Source organism: Coregonus lavaretus, assembly GCF_964263955.1.
Source record: "Coregonus lavaretus genome assembly, chromosome: 37".
Taxonomy (NCBI): Eukaryota; Metazoa; Chordata; class Actinopteri; order Salmoniformes; family Salmonidae; genus Coregonus; species Coregonus lavaretus.
Window position 1 is genome coordinate 13,573,831 of NC_140024.1, and position 13,176 is coordinate 13,587,006.

Consider the following 13,176-nt stretch of genomic DNA (forward strand, 5'->3'; position numbering starts at 1 on the left):
ACTGCTCACAAAAGCATTGTTTGAGATCCAAAAATTCAGTGATATCTCCTTGCAAAATACCAGAAATATCACTAACTGTTTACTTATGTGTTTTGCAGCTATTTTGCTTAACCAGTTATTGCCACACCATTATTTAAAGAAGTATCTTCTGACACCATGCATCAGTCTGTGTAAGGCTAAATAGTACATCTAGTACACTACTTGCACATAAGGAATCCAGAAAATCACTGAAACTAGTATGTTTGCAACTGTAGGCCTAAATGTTAATTAACCCAATATCATATTCAAAGGAAGAGAAAAAAGATCAAACAAAACTTGTCACAACCTGAACATTCAAAATGCAATTCACTTTAGCTCTTTTTACTCTGCCCCTTACCAAAGTGTCCCGGTTTAGAGTGAGTTTCAGTAGAACCAGAAGTCTGTTGCCTTCGGACATCAGTGCTTCAATGAAGCCAATGCAGCCCTCAGACAAGGCGGGACATACTGGCTGTAGCTGGAGGAAGGTGAAGTATTTTTCAGTTTACATGAAATTGAATTTGGGACTGTAGGTTTCACTGCAAATTGGCCTTACTTCTTCTGGCTATCTCTTCTTCTTTTCACTTTTATGTGAACTTTATTTTGTACCCCAAATCTTTGCAATCAAGTATTGAAAAAATACTTTGACATTAAATTGTAGGTTTTTATTGGTCAAATGAGGACAACTCTTTAATTTTAGGCTGTCCAGCAGTTCAGGTTTTTTTTGGTCACACCAGCCAATTTTGGCCGTCGCTTTGGCTCTTTGTTCAAGTAGTTTCTTCCTCCCCATATCCCTGCACAGCCTTCCTCCGTTTGCCAGCCAGATAGCGCTCTGCTGAAGCATCTCTGCTCTGGAGCTGCTGCTTTGGCCTTTTTACTACTGTACTGTGTTGTTACTGTACTTTGCAAGGCGGGTGCATGCTGGCTGTGACATTACCCTACTCCCATCCTACGCCTGCCCTGCTACTGACACTGCTTTTTATAGCTTGGCCTGGCTGTCACCACATCCCTGATGCCAGTGTCCTTACTGTTTAGCTCTGTACGGCTGCACACTTCCCTGCCCCTGTTGCTATCCCTGTTCTTGTCCCTGTCCTAGCGCCCCTGCCTGTAACCTTAAGGCTTCATTACTTTTGTCCTGTTTGTCCTCCATTCCCTTCCCTGACCCCTGCACTTTGAGATATGGCTGAATGGAGATGTAGCATCACTCTAGGTTGGCTTCAGCTGTTATGTAGGAATGTCTGTTATTTTTAGTCAACTCTGGCCATACAAAATTCATATTGCTTTTACTTTGCTGATTAGCTCTCCCCTTTTTATTTTTCTAATTGATGTAACATGTTATTGATTTCCATCTAGAAGTCTGAAATGAGCATGAATTATTTGTTGTCTGAGGTCAACTTTCTTCCTTGCCTTTCAGTCAGTCTATATGGGAAAACGTTTCGTAAAATGAAATCCAAATTGGTACTAATGCCAGGCCATTTTTAAGGGAGGTCATTTCAAATAGTGCACTTCACAAGAGAGTCTGTTTTTCAGTTTTAAGTAAGTAATTGCAGTGGGAGTCTTTTTATAGGTGTATACCCATTAGAGAGGGAAAGGACCTTATGTTACTTTTGCCCATAATTTCATCCAGTTGATCTTTAGGAATGTTTGTTCAGTTCACATCTTGCTATCCCAGCCACTCCTTCTCCTGCTTCCCACCCATGCCAAAGGGTCAGAGTTTGCTTGTGCCAACTTAGCTTCTGCATGAGTTTAAAGTGGAAATACATGTTATTTTACAAGCTCCAAAATGACACTCAGCCAGTACATTGAACAGCACCTGATCAATATCAGCATCCACACACCTCAGCAATATATTGACAAGTGAACATACTCCATAAAGTCTTTATGAAATGTTCTTCCTTTATTTGTTTCAATAATATTCAGCAAATGCACAAAGTGAATTGCTTTTTTGTTGATTGGATGCAAGTTGTTTTGCTATTAATGAACTTAACTTGCATTTTAGCTGGGCCCCACAGGCGTCGTGATGGGTTGTGTGACTGTGTCTGTCTATCAGTAGTGAAGACATTTAGTCCCAAGGGCTCTTAACCCATCAAAAATCACCCAGGGTGTCGAGTAGGTCCGTCTAAACTTTTAGACTTCTTATTATTTAAATGTATTGCATTTTATTGCATTTACAGTTTTTTGTATTGTATTGCCACTGAGTTTTTGATGTCAAAGTTTTGTTTCTTTAATTCTGTATTTAAATGGTAGTGGAACACAGTGTAGAAGGGGTGGGGTTAAAGGGACATAAAAAAAAAAACGTCATATTCATCATCTCCAGCACCACCCCAACATGAACATATGTGAAAATGGCGCATTTCTGTGTTTTGTAGTAAAAGAAAAAGATAAAGATAAGTGTTTCCAATGACATCAGCCAATTAGTAGGCAATGTGTACTCAAAATCTGTCCAAATCACACGATGCACACCGATGATGCCATTGGATACACTTATCTTCCACTATCTTTTTTTACTACAAAACATAGAAATGCACCATTTTCACATATGTTGATGTTGGGGTGGTGCTGGAGATGATGAATATGACGTTGAAAAATTGTGAAGTTTCCCTTCAAGGGTTTAAGGGTAAAGAAAAGCAGAACTTGGGCTAGGATGGAACATGCAATGGTCCCATAGGTGGAGGCATGGGTCTTTGGTAATGCCATTTACAATAAGAGCAAGTGTTTATTAAATGTTTATTATGTTCTATGTTTATTTCAAAATGTATTAAGTCTACGCTGTAATACACCTTGAATCCCATTGCCTCCATCTGCTGGGACTGTGCAATAATCACATTGGTTTTAAGAGCATGGTGATTTGCAGCCACTGAGCATTTTTGTTGAGTGAAAATTGGTAGGGTTTGTGGAAAGAATAGCCTACATAAATTGAATGATATACTACCGATACTACCATTTTATGGCCGAAACAAATAGTTACAGTGCCTTTAGAAAGTATTCATACCCCTTTACTTATTACACATTTTGTTGTGTTACAGCCTGAATTTCTCTCACCCATCTACACACAATACCACATAATGACCAAATGAAAACATGTTTTTAGACATTTTAGCAAATTTATTGAAAATGAAATACAGAAATATCAAATTTACATAAGTATTCACACCGCTGAGTCAATACTTTGTAGAAGCACATTTGGCAGCGATTACAGCTGTGAGTCTTTCTGGGTAAGTCTCTAAGAGCTTTCCACACCATTTTTGTATATTTTATGATTATAAATTATTTTATATAATTGTATTTAAAAACTAAAATGTAAGTACTGTCAAATTGGTTGTTGATCATTGAAAGACAATCATTTTCAAGTCTTGCCATAGATTTTCAAATATATTTAAGTAAAAACTCGGCCACTTGGGAACATTTACTGTCTTCTTGTCAAGCAACTCCAGTGTAGATTTGGCTTTGTGTTTTAGGTTATTGTCCTGCTGAAAGGTGAATTAATCTCCCAGTGTCTGGTGGAAAGCAGACTGAACCAGGATTTCCTCTAGGATTTTGCCTGTACTTGGCTCCATTCCGTTTCTTTTTTATCCTGAAAACCCCCCCAGTCCTTAATGATTACAAGTATACCCATAACATGATGCAGCCACCACTATGCTTGAAAATATGGAGCGTGGTACTCAGTAATGTGTTTGTATTGGATTTGGCCCAAACATAACACTTTGTATTCAGCACAAAAAGTTAATTGCTTTGACACATTCTTTGCAGTATTACTTTAGTGCCTTGTTGCAAACAGGATGCATGTTTTGGAATATGTGTATTCTGTACAGGCTTCCTTCTGTTCTCTGTTAATTTGATTAGTATTGTGGCATGCCTATAATGTTGTTGATCATGCTCAGTTTTCTCCTATCACAGCCATTAAACTCTGTAACTGTTTTAATGTCACCATTGGCCTCATGGTGAAATTCCTTAGCAGTTTCCTTACTCTCTGGCAACTGAGTTAGGAAGACACCTGCAACTTTGTAGTGCCTGGGTGTATTGATACACCATCGAAAGTGTAAATAATAACTTCACCATGCTCAAAGGGATATTTAATGTCTGCTTTTTTCATTTTTACCAATCTACCAATAGGTGTCCATCTTTGCAAGGCATTGGAAAACCTCCCTGGTCTTTGTGGTTAAATCTGTGTTTGAAATTCACTGCTCAACTGAGGGACCTTACAGATAATTGTATGTGTGGGGCACAGATATGAGGTAGTCATTCAGAAATCATGTTAAACACTGTTATTGCACACAGAGTGAGTCCATGCAATTTATTATGTGACTTAAGTAAATGTTTACTTCTGAACTTATTTATGCTTGCCATAACAAAGAGGTTGAATACTTATCGACTCAAGGCATGATTTATTGACTCAAGCTTTTCATTTTTGTAAACATTTAGAAAAACATCATTCCACTTTGACGTTATGGGGTATCGTGTGTAGGCCAGTGACAAATCTCAATTTAATCCATGTTAAATTCAGGCTATAACACAACAATTTGTGGGAAAAATCAACCGGTGTGAATACTTTCTGAAGGCACTGTATATAATTTGTTCATAATATACACCATTTTAAGTGTGAAGTTCTCTAGCTTCAATCTGTACTTTGTTCCTCTGGATGTCTCTGTACCAAACCTCCTCAGAGTAATTATACATGAAGCCTTCAACCTTTTGACCTCCATCTCACTTTGAATCTTGAATTGCAATGCATTTCGTTAGCCAGGGTATTATGCACAAACAGAGCAGGTGATGACTCAAAATTCTAACAAGAAATGAATCCTGAATCTCTGCCCTTCAAGTCAGCCATTTTGGTGGTTATAGCTGTCTTATTGGCCAGCTGTCTTTTTCTTTTAGAATGGATGGGCTCCTATTGAACAGGATGTCTTCATTACCACCTGGCGTTCAGCATTTCAAGGTTATCAGATGTACTGTGCTGTTTGCAGGTATAATAGTTTGTCAAGATCAAAAGGTTTAAAACCAGGCAATGCTTTATGAGGGCCAGTTTCCTGGACCCAGATTAAGCCTACTCCTGGATTAAAAAGAATCTTAATTGAAAGTGCTTTTTAGTACAGAAATAGTCTTCACTTGACATGATGATGACCAAAGACACATTAGGCTTTAACGAGGCTAAACAACAGGGGTTAAAAGGTGTCTGTAATAAATGCCTCTTCCTGTGGCCAGGTGCCTTTCTCCTGTGATAAATCAGACATCCTGATTTAAATTATTTATACCCTGGATAAAGAGAGGCAGCAGTGCTCTCCTCCATCCTACCTGTAGGTGTCTGAGTTTACTCTTCTTTAAGACCTAGCTACATTTTAAACAAACTATCAGCCTTGCGTGTTTAGACTAGAAGGCTAATGGTGGCGTGGGAGAGACAGAGAGGGAGATTCTATCCAACAGCTCTACTGCTCCACAGCACAGGCCTAAAACAGAGGGATTTCATTCTCTCCCGCAGCGTTTGCTGTCCTGCCATTTATTACACGGTTGTCTTTAGTTTCATTACACTCAAAGCAGGGCAACTTGTTTTTAGATTAGAAAAAAATAGGTTACCTCCTTCCTCTGGAGAGACAGCATGACATAAAAGGGCAGTTGTTTGAAATGTGTACACAACTCACGGATGGGACGATTTACTCAGGCATATTTGCCAATGTACAGTAGTCTACAGAAAGCTTTTAGGCCATATAAATAAGTCAGGAGGGAGCAGAGGAAGAGCTGTGAACCTTTACAAAGCTGGAGGGGTTTACTGGACTGGGTTTCTTTGAGGCCTTTGTTTCTCCATGTCATGGGCCTCTCACTCCACCGGGTTACCACCTTAATTTTCTTCCACTCTGCTCACCACTCTCTCTACTCAGCCTAACTAGCTCCACCTGTCCCTGCTCTGCTCTGCTCTAATTACTCTGCCAGCTGCGCTGCATTACCCACTACCTCTCCCAGTATTTAAGGCCCTGTCTTTCAGCTCTCCGGTGTCAGATCGTCTGCAAAGCTCACACCCGGAACCTGTTTGCTCGCGCTTCTGGCTCACCCTGGTTTTGTGACCCCGGACCTGCCTGTTTTTTGGATACTCTTCTGCCTCAGGAGATCCAGACCTGCTTCTGCCATTACGACTCCTGACTACTCTTCAATCCCGGTAACTCTGACCAGCCTTCTGCCTTGCTACTACGTATTTTGGATTTCCCTTGAACTGTACTGCTGCCTGGTTTCATTCCGCCCTGTTGTGTCTGTGTCTCCCCCCCCCCAGGACTTCTGGACCACCCACCACCGGCTTCATAGGACGCATCGCTGCCACTGGGGGGGGCACAGACCCAGCGCATTGGACGGGATCCCTGTTACCCCTGGAGCCTTCATTCACTCCCTACTTCCCTTTTCCCTTAAGTTTAATAAACTTTCTGGTGTGACGCAATTGTGGTCCTCTGGTCGTCTGTCTGAAGCGTGACAGTACGATCTGACCATTATGGACTCAGCGCACACTTTCCCCGACATGGAAACCGATGAGCATGAGCAGCAGTTCCAGCAGCAGCAACAACAACTCGCCATGATCATTCAACTCCTCACCAACCTTACCCCAGCCAGTCTGCCCACCAGCCCAGCCCCCGAGTTACCTGCCCCGGTCATTGCAGCCGCTGCTCCGGAACCCAAGATTGGAAACCCCGAGCGGTTCAACGGCGATTCAACCCAGGTCCGGCCATTCCTGACTAGCTGCCGACTTCAGTTCTCCTTGCAGCCAAGGACCTTCGCCACGGAGGGGGCTAAAGTTGGGTATGCCATCACTCACCTGACGGGCCGAGCTCGACTCTGGGGAACAGCAGAGTTCGAACGTCAAACCCCCGCATGTGCAACCTTCGACCTGTTTGCTGAGGAGATGCTGAAGGTGTTTGACCTGGATTCACCCACCGCAGAGGCGTCTCGTGAACTGTTCAGTATTCGACAAGGCAGACGTACAGTCGCAGACCATTCCATCGACTTCCGAACCCTGGCTAGACGAAGTTCTTGGAACACACCATCGTTGGTGGACGCGTTCTTCCATAGTTTGGCTGACTATATCAAGGACGAGTTGGTCTCCCATGAACTGCCTTCCACTCTTGATGAAGCCATCGCACTGACTGTCAGGATCGACAGAAGGATACAGACCCGTCGTCGTGAGAGGGGGCGCCAAGGTCCACCTACTACCGGCATTCGGAGAGATCCGACTGGGCTCCTGTCATCTACTGCCACTCACCCAGGTCAGCTTGATCAGTCTGAGCCTATGGAGATTGGGCGAGCCTCCCTCACTCCTGCAGAGCGCCAGCGCCGCTTCACCTCAAACCTCTGCCTCTATTGTGGAGGTGATGGACATCGTGTGGTAACCTGCCCTTTAAAGGGCCGAAGCTCACCGGGCGTAGGGGGAGTCCGGTTGAGTTCAATGACCATCCAGTCCTCCGACCGCAAACCCCTGCTGCAAGTTCACCTCCGCCTCTCTGACTCAACTCACACCCTGGCTGCTCTGGTGGATTCTGGCGCCGAAGCCAACATAATGGACATCAAGCTGGCACGCCAACTGGGACTGGAGAACCTCCGTTTGACACCTCCTATTCCTGCCCGGGCACTGGACGGACACTTACTCGGATCGGTCACTCATGTCACGGCCCCGGTCTCGATGGGTCTGTCCGGAAACCATCAAGAAACTATCCAGTTTCACCTGCTCCCCTCTCCAGGCCAACCCCTCATCCTGGGTTACCCATGGCTCCGCCGGCACAACCCTCAGCTCGACTGGGTGACCGGGGTGATCAGGGAGTGGGGAGAGGACTGCCACCGAACCTGCCTGCTTGCTGCCGCACTACCCCCTCGGCCAGTACCTACTAACTCCGCTCCTGACCTCTCCAATGTCCCAGAATGCTACCATGGTCTCAGAGAGGTGTTTAACAAAGCAAGAGCCACATCTCTGCCCCCTCACCGACCGTACGACTGTGCCATCGACCTCCTCCCTGGAACAGCTCCTCCAAGGGGTCGTCTTTATTCGTTGTCTGCTCCTGAAAGAAAGTCCATGGAGGACTACATCAATGGCTCTCTGTCCGCAGGATTAATCCGTTCATCTTCATCTCCTGCTGGTGCTGGCTTCTTCTTTGTGGGGAAGAAGGACGGATCTCTTCGCCCCTGCATCGACTACAGGGGACTCAACGACATCACAGTGAAAAACCGTTACCCTCTGCCTCTGCTCACCTCTGCTTTTGAGTTGCTCCAGGGAGCCACTGTTTTTACCAAGTTGGATCTCAGAAACGCTTACCACCTAGTGCGGATCCGGGAGGGAGATGAATGGAAAACCGCATTCAATACACCAACAGGCCACTACGAGTATCTGGTTATGCCTTTTGGCCTCACCAATGCTCCTGCTGTGTTCCAGGCTCTAGTGAATGATGTACTGCGGGACATGTTAAACAAGTTTGTCTTCGTTTACCTGGATGACATCTTAATTTACTCCAGAAACCTGTCTGAACACACCCGCCATGTCCAGCAAGTCCTTCATCGTCTTCTGGAGAATTCCCTCTACGCCAAGGCAGAGAAATGTGAGTTTCACGTCAAGACAGTGGCCTTCCTGGGGTACATAGTGGCAGAGGGAAGTATCCAAATGGATCCTGCCAAAGTATCAGCAGTCACTTCATGGCCAGTTCCGGAGAACAGAAAGAAGCTGCAACAGTTTCTGGGGTTTGCTAACTTCTATAGGAAGTTTATCCGGAACTACAGTACCGTTGCTGCCCCTCTCACTGCTCTAACCAGCACCAAGCAACCCTTCACCTGGACCCCAGCAGCCGACAAAGCCTTCAGTACCCTCAAGGTGAGGTTCACCTCCGCTCCCATCCTCCAGATGCCTGATGTGGACCGGCAATTCATTGTGGAGGTGGACGCCTCGGATGTGGGAGTTGGTGCTGTGATTTCTCAGTGGGCTGCGGAGGATAGGAAGCTCCATCCCTGTGCCTTTTTCTCACGTCGGTTGTCCCCCTCTGAGTGCAATTACGACATAGGGAACCGTGAGCTGCTGGCTGTGAAGCTTGCCTTGGAGGAGTGGCGTCACTGGCTGGAGGGGTCCACCATTCCATTTCTCGTTTGGACCGATCATAAGAACTTGGAGTACATCCGCACGGCCAAACGGTTGAACTCCAGGCAGTCCCGCTGGGCCCTGTTCTTCACCAGGTTTAATTTCACTCTGTCATACCGGCCTGGATCACGCAACACCAAGCCAGACGCCCTCTCCCGTCAATTCCAGAAGGATGACACCCCCTCCAAGGACCCTGTGTCGATTCTGCCAAGTCCCTGCATCGTTGCAGCTCTGACCTGGGCTGTTGAGGAACAGGTGCTGGAGGCTCTCCGTAACCAGCCAGGTCCCAGCACTTGCCCAGCTGACCGCCTTTTTGTCCCCGAAGACCTGAGGTCCCAGGTCATTCAGTGGGGACATGACTCCCGCCTAGCTTGTCACCCTGGCTCCACCCGCACTTACAACCTGCTCGCCCAGAGGTTCTGGTGGCCCTCTCTGAGGAAGGATGTACGGGAATTCGTCCAAGCCTGCCCCATCTGCAACCAACACAAGTCGTCCTGCCAGCCCCCAGCCGGATTGCTGCAGCCCCTGCCTGTGCCCAGACGTCCCTGGTCTCACATCGCCCTTGACTTTGTCACGGGGCTGCCCCCTTCAAGTGGCATGACCGTCATTCTCACCATCGTTGACCGTTTCAGCAAGATGGCACACTTCATTCCCCTCCCCAAGCTCCCAACCGCCAAGGAGACCGCCCAGGTGGTCCTGGAACACGTCTTCCGGATCCACGGACTGCCAAAGGATGTTGTTTCTGACCGTGGTCCACAATTCTCCTCCGCTTTTTGGAAGGAGTTCTGTCACCTGCTGGGAGCCACAGTCAGTCTGACTTCCGGATTCCATCCCCAATCCAATGGGCAGTCAGAGCGGGCTAATCAGGAGCTCGAGAAGGCACTGCGATGCATGACTTCACGCAACCCCCACTCCTGGTCGCAGCAATTGACATGGGTGGAGTACGCACACAATTCTCTGACCTGCTCTGCCATCGGTATGTCCCCTTTCCAATGTGTTTATGGATACCAGCCTCCTCTATTTGCCAGCCAGGAGGAGGAGGTTACTTGCCCATCTGCACTTGCTTTTGCCCGTCGATGTCGCCGCACCTGGTCACAAGCCCGAGCCACACTCCTCAGGTCCGTTGCCAGCTACACTACCGGGGCCAACCGTCGGAGAATTCCTGCTCCCACCTACCATGTTGGTCAAAGGGTGTGGTTGTCATCGAAGAACCTGCCACTCAGGGTGGAGTCGCAGAAGCTGGCACCTCGGTTCATTGGCCCATTCCCTATCATAAGAGTGATTAGCCCAACTGCTGTCCGGCTCCAACTGCCTAATTCCCTGAGGGTGCACCCCACTTTCCATGTGTCTAAGATTAAGCCCATCCATGAGAGTCCGCTGGTCCCTGCTGCGCCTGGTCCTCCTCCTCCACGGCTCGTCGATGGTGGTCTGGTTTACACCGTCCGCCGCCTGCTTCGGTCCAGACGGAGGGGTAGGGGTCTCCAGTACCTCATTGACTGGGAGGGCTATGGACCTGAGGAAAGGACCTGGGTGCCAGCTAGTCGGATTGTGGATAGGACTCTCATCACCGCTTTCCACCAACGGCATCCTGATCAACCTGCAATCCGTAGGGGCCGCCCCAGAGGGGTCCCTAACCGTCCGGCCCGCTCGGCTTCCTGTCCTGTGCCTGATCCTGTCTCGGGACCTGTCCCATCTCCCGACCACGGCCCTCCGGCTTCCTCCGAGGATGAGGACGTTCACTCGGACCGTTCGGAGGAGTTCTAGCCCTCCTCCGGCTCCCCTCCTCCCGCCCGGCGTGGTGTTGCTCTTGGGACTTCTGGGGCCGTCCCTTGGGGGGGGGGTTCTGTCATGGGCCTCTCACTCCACCGGGTTACCACCTTAATTTTCTTCCACTCTGCTCACCACTCTCTCTACTCAGCCTAACTAGCTCCACCTGTCCCTGCTCTGCTCTGCTCTAATTACTCTGCCAGCTGCGCTGCATTACCCACTACCTCTCCCAGTATTTAAGGCCCTGTCTTTCAGCTCTCCGGTGTCAGATCGTCTGCAAAGCTCACACCCGGAACCTGTTTGCTCGCGCTTCTGGCTCACCCTGGTTTTGTGACCCCGGACCTGCCTGTTTTTTGGATACTCTTCTGCCTCAGGAGATCCAGACCTGCTTCTGCCATTACGACTCCTGACTACTCTTCAATCCCGGTAACTCTGACCAGCCTTCTGCCTTGCTACTACGTATTTTGGATTTCCCTTGAACTGTACTGCTGCCTGGTTTCATTCCGCCCTGTTGTGTCTGTGTCTCCCCCCCCCCAGGACTTCTGGACCACCCACCACCGGCTTCATAGGACGCATCGCTGCCACTGGGGGGGGCACAGACCCAGCGCATTGGACGGGATCCCTGTTACCCCTGGAGCCTTCATTCACTCCCTACTTCCCTTTTCCCTTAAGTTTAATAAACTTTCTGGTGTGACGCAATTGTGGTCCTCTGGTCGTCTGTCTGAATCGTGACACTCCAGTGTTTTTAAGTGTGGTGAGAGGGCGCTCAAAGTGGCTGCAAATCATTCACTGTGGTTCCAATCTTAGTAGGGCCTATATGTTTCTCATGTTTGTTGCTCTTCTAAAAATCTGCATGAACTGCACATCATGAAATGTTTCAAAGGAAAGCATCATATTTAGATTTTCTACTTGACATAATTTTGTAATGAACTAATCCTTCAGCATTTCAAAACCACTACTGTTATGTTTATTCTTGTTTTTAAACAGATTTTCATTTGATATTACATGGTTGTGAAAATGGAACTAGTTCTTTTGCCTCCTAGGATCTGCATGTGGGGTCTGTGGGAGGAAGCTTACAGCTGCCATGGGGAACAAATTGCTGTCTTGCTGGATCCCAATTGAACTAAAACTATTCCTGTCTCTTGAATAAAAAATGTAATCTATAATCTATTGGGTAAAATAGCTGCTCCCTACCATCTGCAATCAGGTGAAAGTTTTTTGTCTGTTTGCTAGATTGTATGGATTTCCGCAAACAGAAGCAATGTGCTGTATGTTTTGAAAGCATTCTTGTTCACCAGAGCATAAATAGATGTATGGCTTTATCCATTTCTTCTGTTTATCATGGCTACTCTTCAATAAGTTCAATCAATTTAGCCATAAAAAAATAATTTGAGAAAAATATAAACCTATTAAGGCAAAATTGTGCTCCACATTGTTGCACTCTGGCATGGTTCCTATATGAGTGCATTTGGAACAGGAAAAGTGAGAGGGCTTGTGGGTGGAATGTAAAGTGACTGGAATTTCCTCATAGACAATGCACCACATTGGATTGTAATGAGTCATAGATATCTGGCATTCTTCCGATTACCATCAAAAAGCTATCTTATTTTTCAGTCATAAGGACTGTAACTACAGTTTTGAATGAAGTGTAGCCTAGTTGCACCTCTTTTATTTTTGATTGTTTTTAAATTCAGCGTATCGAGATAGGTTTTACAAATTAGGATAGCTTGTCTGCCTGTCCTCTCACTCCTCTCCCTTCTCCTGCAACAGTCTTCAGGTTTTCACCTCCATGCTCAGACCTTAGCCTAGTGCTAGGCCCTTAGGCTACCAAGGCTTCCACTTCTTCCATCATATCTCTAGTAGACAGTCAGGTATTGCTTGTTTGTAATGCTTTATTTCTTACCATGGGGTGTGATAAGCTTTCTCCAACTCCATGTTTTTGTTGCCCTTTTATGCCAGGGACAAGCCCTACAGTAGCCAAACAATCCAGTTTGTCATCTTCCACTTCTGTGCAAACAATCTACCATGTAGCATCTGCCATTTCACCTGCTTGAAGCTGCACTGTACTGTACCCTGCATTGAAGACCTGATAACTAGGAATGCTTTTGAAATGTACTCAACATTTGCTGCTATTTTCAACCCTGGCTAAGGTTTCCTAAAGTGTCTTAGGAGGACTTTCAGAAAAACATATTGAGCAGGAATAGAATGAGACCCTTGAATGACGGTTCCATTTTCACATACTTTTTGTTCAACAGGTTTTTATTACATTTGAATGTTCAGCTCTTATTGCTCATTCGCTGTCT

General features: G+C 46.4%; 1 protein-coding gene across 2 annotated transcripts in view; it reads left to right on the top strand.

Moving 5' to 3' along the window:
* LOC311111537 (nuclear factor of activated T-cells 5-like) overlaps positions 1-13,176 on the top strand; it is a 60,081-nt gene that overhangs the window by 31,859 nt on the left and 15,046 nt on the right. Inside the window, exon 1 of one of the 2 annotated variants that reach the window (XM_084154283.1) lies at positions 1,921-2,128. The exons of the other annotated variant lie outside the window; for it this stretch is intronic. The gene's annotated coding sequence lies outside the window, so the exon portion shown is untranslated. Of the gene's footprint in view, positions 1-1,920; positions 2,129-13,176 lie in introns of those variants that run through there. 2 annotated transcript variants of the gene reach the window in all.